A 6978-nucleotide genomic window follows, 5' to 3' on the forward strand; every position below is an offset into this window, starting at 1 on the left:
TCTCCTCCTCGGTCCTCTCGTATGGTAACTTCTCTGGAGTCTTCAGAGAAGGACCGAATCTGTATTGCCTCCCGCCTCTGGCAGCTGTACTGCTAGACACCGGCAGAGCAGATGGAGCGGCTGCGGCTGTCTTCTTTCCTTGCTTATGAGGCGAAGGAGAAGGACTACGACGCTCCGGAGCAGCCGGAGTGGCGGCGGGTCTCTTCCGCCCTTGCTGACGAGGCGGAGAAGGAGGAGGCTGGCTGCTCTGGCACGCCGGCGCAGGCGGAGAAGGAGGCGGAGTGCCGCCACGCGCCGGAGAAGGAGGCTGAGTTCCCTGATCACTCGCCGGAGGAGGAGGCGGAGGAGGAGGCGGAGTGCCGCCACGCGCCGGAGAAGGAGGCTGAGTGCCCTGATCACTCGCCGGAGGAGGAGGCGGCGGCGGAGTGCCCTTACTCGCCGGAGGCGTCCAGTTCGGAAGGTTAATGAGCTCCTTCCGCCATAGGCACGGAGTCTTCAGAGCTAAACCCAGCCAAGTCTCCCCTTCACCGGTAGGGTGGTCAAGCTGGAGGTCCTCAAATCCCTCCGTTATTTCATCCACCATCACCCTAGCATATCCTTCTGGAATCGGCCGGCAGTGGTAGGTTGCGCCGGGTTCAGGAGGTAAAACAGAGCCAACAGCTGCCTTGACTTTGAAGTTCTGCCATTGCGCCATAAGGTGGCAATGTTGAGACTCTGTGATAGAATCCATGGGGTAGCTAGCAGGAGCCGTCAAGACATGCTCCGGCTAAAGCAGCTCGGTGGAAGCCACGCTGCTTCTCCACTGAGATGGCGGGGTAGCTTCGGGGGTAGTTTCGGCATGTCGATTGCCGTCTCGTTCCTCTAGCGCTTGAACCCTTTCGTGCAGCTTCTGAATTTGGGTCTGCTCCATTTTTTTCCTCCTCTCCTGGCTTTTGTAACCGCCTGCGTCCGGAAAACCAGCCTTCCACGGAACGGAGCCTGGCGTGCCTCGTGTCCGTCCAGGGTGCTCAGGATTCCCGAGGGCCATTGTGAGCTCGTCCTTCTCTCTGTCTGGAACGAACGTCCCTTCCTGCGCTGCATCGATATATTGCTGAATCTTCTTGACTGGTATTCTCAAAAGCTCGTTCGTCCAAACGCACCTCCCTGATATAGGCTCCAAGGTTCCGCCAGCCCGAAGAACCAAGTCCGGCAACGGTCTGTCCAGTTCATTGTCTGTGGTTCGATCCCTTTTTCAAGCAGATCATTCTCAGCCTTGGCCCACTTAGGCCGGGCTTTGAGGTAGCCACCTGACCCCGTGCGATGGTGAAGCTTCTTCTTCGCAGCATTCTTCTTGTTTGTCGCTGACATCTTCTTACTCTTTTTCGATGTCTTGTGGGCCACAAATGCGGGCCAGTGATATCTGATCTTCTCATACCGGCCGATGAATTCTGGTGTATCTTCTTTGTCGACAAACGTTTTCAGCTCATTCTTCCACCTCCTGAATAGGCCTGCCATCTTCTTAAGAGCATGAGACTTGATTAATTGCTCTTTAACTGGCTTCTCCGGATCCTCCTCTGGCGGTAGGGTGAAATTTGCCTTCAGCTCAGTCCAAAGATCATCTTTATGCATATCATTGACATAACACACCTCAGGGTCTTCCTTCTTAGGCTTATACCATTGGTGGATGCTGATCGGGATCTTGTCCCTAACTAGAACCCCGCACTGAGCAGCAAATGCATCCTTTGTCCGGATGGGTTCAATCGGTTGGCCGTCGCGCACGATTGCTGTGATCTCAAACCTTTCATCCGAGCGCAACTTTCTCTTCGGGCCTCGTCTCTTTACCGAAGTTGTGCTCGATCCGGAGGGCTAGAAAAAAGAAGAAAGACGAGTGTTAATTAATATGTGTACATACCAAAACAATGAATGCATCAATTAGCTAGTCAGCACAGGCTTAACTAATATATTTACCTGGCCGGACTCTGTTCGGTCACCGGAGCCGTCACCACGGGCTCCTTCTTGCACCAGCATTGGGTCACCGGAGCCATCATAATCATGTCTTTCCTCCTCCACTCTTCGATCACCGTAGCCTGCTTCTTCACCCTGTTCTTCCAGACCATCATTGTCGTTAAGATACGACAAGATATCACCTCTGGCTAAGATTATGTCCCCCAACACCTCTTCTGCTTGCTCGTCTCGTTCGTGCTCCATTGTTTCTGCAAATATTACAACATGGCAATTATTACACAAACATGACAGCAGGTGGATATATTAGTGCAAACGTAGACCTAGCTTATTCCGGGTTTCGGGTGGCCTCGGCAACGCTTCAAGGGTAGGGGCGCGGCGGGAGGGGGTAGGAGACCGACATCGTTTTTTTCTAGGGTTTGGGTGTCCTCGAGAGTTTTGGTCGAGCGAGAGGGCCGGGGGGTGCTCCCGTGGTATAAGTTATCACGGTCGAGAGGGGGTATAAATATCGACCGTCCATCATGTCGAAGTTATCTGGGAGGGAGTTATATATATCGACAACGACGACATACATACATGGGAAAATAATGTTATCGGGGAGGGGGTATATCGACCCCCCCCCCCCACGTGTTGAAGTTATCGGGAGGGGGTTATATCGACAACGACGACATACGTACATGGGAAAATAATATTATCGGGGAGGGGGTATATCGACCCCCCCTCGTGTTGAAGTTATCGGGAGAGGGGTATATCGACGACGACAGACCCGATAAAACATAAGAAAACAAAGAAGAAACAAAAAGAGGAGAAGAAGAAAGGAATAGAGGAGAAGATCGAAGAAAAAAAAGAAAAAAAAAGAGGAGAAGAAGAAAGGAATAGAGGAGAGAAGAAAAAATAGAAAAAGGAATAGAGGAGAGAAGAAACAATAGAATTTTTTCTATTTTTTCTTCTTATCTTCTATTCCTTTCTTCTTCTCCTCTTCTTTTTCTTCTTTTTTCCTCTTCTTATTTATTTCTCCTCTTCTTCCTCTCCTCTTCTTCTCCTTTCTTCCTCTTCTTATTTTCCTTTTTCCTCTCATTCATAAAAAAATGTTCAAATAGAAAATTTCGAAAAAAAGTAAAGGTTTTGCCTAATGCATTGTTCATATGAATATACAAACATTTGCATATTCTACAATAATTAATATCACCAAAAAAATCTATGAACAGAAAAAAATCCTAACTTTTCTAAAAATCTATCTTTTGCATATATACATGAACATATATATACACAGAGAACATATATACATACATATACTCATACATATACATATAATCAGGAAAAAAACATCATATACATGTGCAGAAAAAACAGGGAGGAAGGGGGCAGTGCCGGCCCTGACCAAGGCGACGGCGGCGCGTTAGGGCAGGGGCAGAGGCGACGGCGGCGTGGTCGGGGCAAGGGCAGAGGCGACGACGGCGTGGTCGGGGCAGGGCGAGGCAGAGGCGACGGCGGCGTGGTCGGGGCAGCTGGGGCGACGACGACGTGGTCGGGGCAGGGGCGCGCGGCGTGGTCGGGGCGGGCCGCCGGCGGCGTGCTCGGGGAAGGGGCGACTGCGCGTCGACGAGGCAGCAGAGGGTGGCGACGGCGTCGACGGGGCGAGCTCGGGCAGCCTGGCGGCGTCGTCGGGGCGGGGGAACTGATGCAGAGATGAATCTGAAAAACACTAAGTGCTTTCTTATATACTGAGAGCATTGGTCCCGGTTCGTGGCACCAACCGGGACCAATGCCCCACTTTAGTCCCGGTTGGTGCCACCAACCGGGACCAAAGGCCTCTTTTCAGCAGCCCAAAGGGCGGGAAGCGGCGGCCTTTGGTCCCGGTTGGTGGCACCAACCGGGACTAAAGGGGGGCATTGGTCCCGGTTGGTGCCATGAACCGGGACCAAAGGGTGGCATTGGTCCCGGTTCGTGCCACCAACCGGGACCAATGGCCTTGCACAGCGGCGTGGTGGTGGGAGTTTAGTCCCACCTCGCTAGCTGAGAGAGAGCTGCACCTGTTTATAAGGTGTGGTGCGCCTGAGCTGTCGAGCTCCTCTCTAAAGCAGGCTTACGGGCCTAACCTCTCTGTACATGCCTGTGGGCCTACTGGGCCTTCTGCGGGCCTGAATCCTGGCCCATGGATGGGTTTCTAGTCGTATTCAGGCCGTGGTGGCCCAGTAGGTGGCATAATTTTTATTGTTTGCCTATTTTTTTGTTTTCTTTTTTGCTTTATTTATTTTTGTTTTGTTTCTACTTACAACAAAAAACTTATTTATTTTATTTTATTTTGTTTCTAATTACTTATTTATTTTACTTTATGATAATTCTTTTTGCTATTAAAGTTTCTAACAAAAAAAGTTCTTTATGAAAATTATTTTTGCTTTCAATGATTTTGAACAGAAAATACTTCGATAATTTTAGTTGCATCAATTTTATATAATTTTAGTTTCAATAATACTAGAGGTTGCTTATAATGTTTTGAACAGAAAATACTTTGATAATTTTAGTTTCATAAATTTTATTTATGTTATTAAAGTTTATTTTATTTTGTTTCTACTTATATATTTTATTAAAGTTTATATTATTTTGTTTCTAATTACTTATTTATTTTATTTGTTATTTTTCATGCACCATTTTTCATGCATTTACTGATTATTTTGAGCTATAAGACCCTAAAATTAAAAAGCATTTCAAATGAACTCTGAAAAGGTTGAAAGTTGGCATGGTACCATCATTTCATCCACATAGCATGTGCAAGAAAGTTGAGAGGGTTACGACAAAAACTGGATGCACTTCGTGTACAAAACGGACAATCTCTTTCGAAGTATCAGGATTTCATACGGAAACTCGTCTGTTACAAAGGGATTTCATTTTTTTAAACTTATTTGAACTCCTGACTTTTTGTGTGTTCAAAATGCACCATTCAAAGCCACATCATCAATTTTCAACCCTTTCTGACTTCATTTGTTATTTTTCATGCATTTACTAATTATTTTGAGCTATAAGACCCTAAAATTAAAAAGCATTTCAAATGAACTCTGAAAAGGTTGAAAGTTGGCATGGTATCATCATTTCATCCACATAGCATGTGCAAGAAAGTTGAGAGGGTTACGGCAAAAACTAGATGCACTTCGTGTACAAAACGGACAATGGTATCATACTCGTCTGTTACAAAGTTGGCATGGTATCATCATAATAGTTGCGGGAGAAAGTCTTCACTTTTTCTTTGCTTGTGTCATTTGCTTATTGCGCCGTAACCATGGATAATCTTCGTCGTTTATCAGGATGCTTGGGTCAACCTTGACTTTGAAGGGAGGAATTTCATGAAACTTTTCATAATCTTCAGACATGTCTGTCTTGCCCTCCACTCCCACAATGTCCCTTTTTCCTGAAAGAACTATGTGGCGCTTTGGCTCATCGTATGATGTATTCGCTTCCTTATCTTTTCTTTTTCTCGGTCTAGTAGACATGTCCTTCACATAGATAAGCTGTGCCACATCATTAGCTAGGACGAACGGTTCGTCAGTGTACCCAAGATTGTTCAGATCCACTGTTGTCATTCCGTACTGTGGGTCTACATGTACCCCGCCTCCTGACAGATTGACCCATTTGCACTTAAACAAAGGGACCTTAAAATCATGTCCGTAGTCAAGTTCCCATATGTCCATTATGTAACCATAATATGTGTCCTTTCCCCTCTCGGTTGCTGCATCAAAGCGGACACCGCTGTTTTGGTTGGTGCTCTTTTGATCTTGGGCGATCGTGTAAAATGTATTCCCATTTATCTCGTATCCTTTGTAAGTCAATACAGTCGAAGATGGTCCCCTGGACAACGAGTACAACTCATCACAAACAGTGGTGTCACCTCTGAGACGTGTTTCCAACCAACTGCTGAAAGTCCTGATGTGTTCACATGTAATCCAGTCGTCACACTGCTCCGGGTGTTTGGAGCGCAGACTGTTCTTCTGTTCATCGACATACGGGGTCACCAAGGTAGAGTTCTGTAGAACTGTGTAGTGTGCTTGAGACCAAGAATATCCGTCCCTGCATATTATTGAGTCCCCTCCAAGCGTGCCTTTTCCAGTCAGTCTCCCCTCATACCGCAATTTAGGGAGACCTATCTTTTTAAGGCCAGGAATGAAGTCAACACAAAACCCAATGACATCCTCTGTTTGATGGCCCATGGAGATGCTTCCTTCTGGCCTAGCGCGGTTACGAACATATTTCTTTAGGACTCCCATGAACCTCTCAAAGGGGAACATATTGTGTAGAAATACGGGCCCCAGAATGACAATCTTGTTGACTAGATGAACTAGGACGTGTGTCATGATATTGAAGAAGGATGGTGGGAACACCAGCTCGAAACTGACAAGACATTGCGCCACATCACTCCTTAGCCTTGGTATGATTTCTGGATCGATCACATTCTGAGAGATTGCATTGAGGAATGCACATAGCTTCACAATGGCTAATCGGACGTTTTCTGGTAGAAGCCCCCTCAATGCAACCGGAAGCAGTTGCGTCATAATCACGTGGCAGTCATGAGACTTTAGGTTCTGGAACTTTTTCTCTGGCATATTTATTATTCCCTTTATATTCGACGAGAAGCCAGTCGGGACCTTCATACTGAGCAGGCATTCAAAGAAGATTTCTTTCTCTTCTTTCGTAAGAGCGTAGCTGGCAGGACCTTCATACTGCTTCGGAGGCATGCCGTCTTTTTCGTGCAAACGTTGCAGGTCCTCCCGTGCCTCAGGTGTATCTTTTGTCTTCCCATACACGCCCAAGAAGCCTAGCAGGTTCACGCAAAGGTTCTTCGTCACGTGCATCACGTCGATTGAAGAGCGGACCTCTAGCTCTTTCCAGTAGGGTAGGTCCCAAAATATAGATTTCTTCTTCCACATGGGTGCGTGTCCCTCAGCGTCATTCGGAACAGCTAGTCCGCCGGGACCCTTTCCAAAGATTACGTGTAAATCATTGACCATAGCAAGTACGTGATCACCGGTACGCATGGCGGGCTTC

This window comes from Aegilops tauschii, chromosome 6 (genome assembly GCF_002575655.3).
Source record: "Aegilops tauschii subsp. strangulata cultivar AL8/78 chromosome 6, Aet v6.0, whole genome shotgun sequence".
Classification (NCBI taxonomy): Eukaryota; Viridiplantae; Streptophyta; class Magnoliopsida; order Poales; family Poaceae; genus Aegilops; species Aegilops tauschii.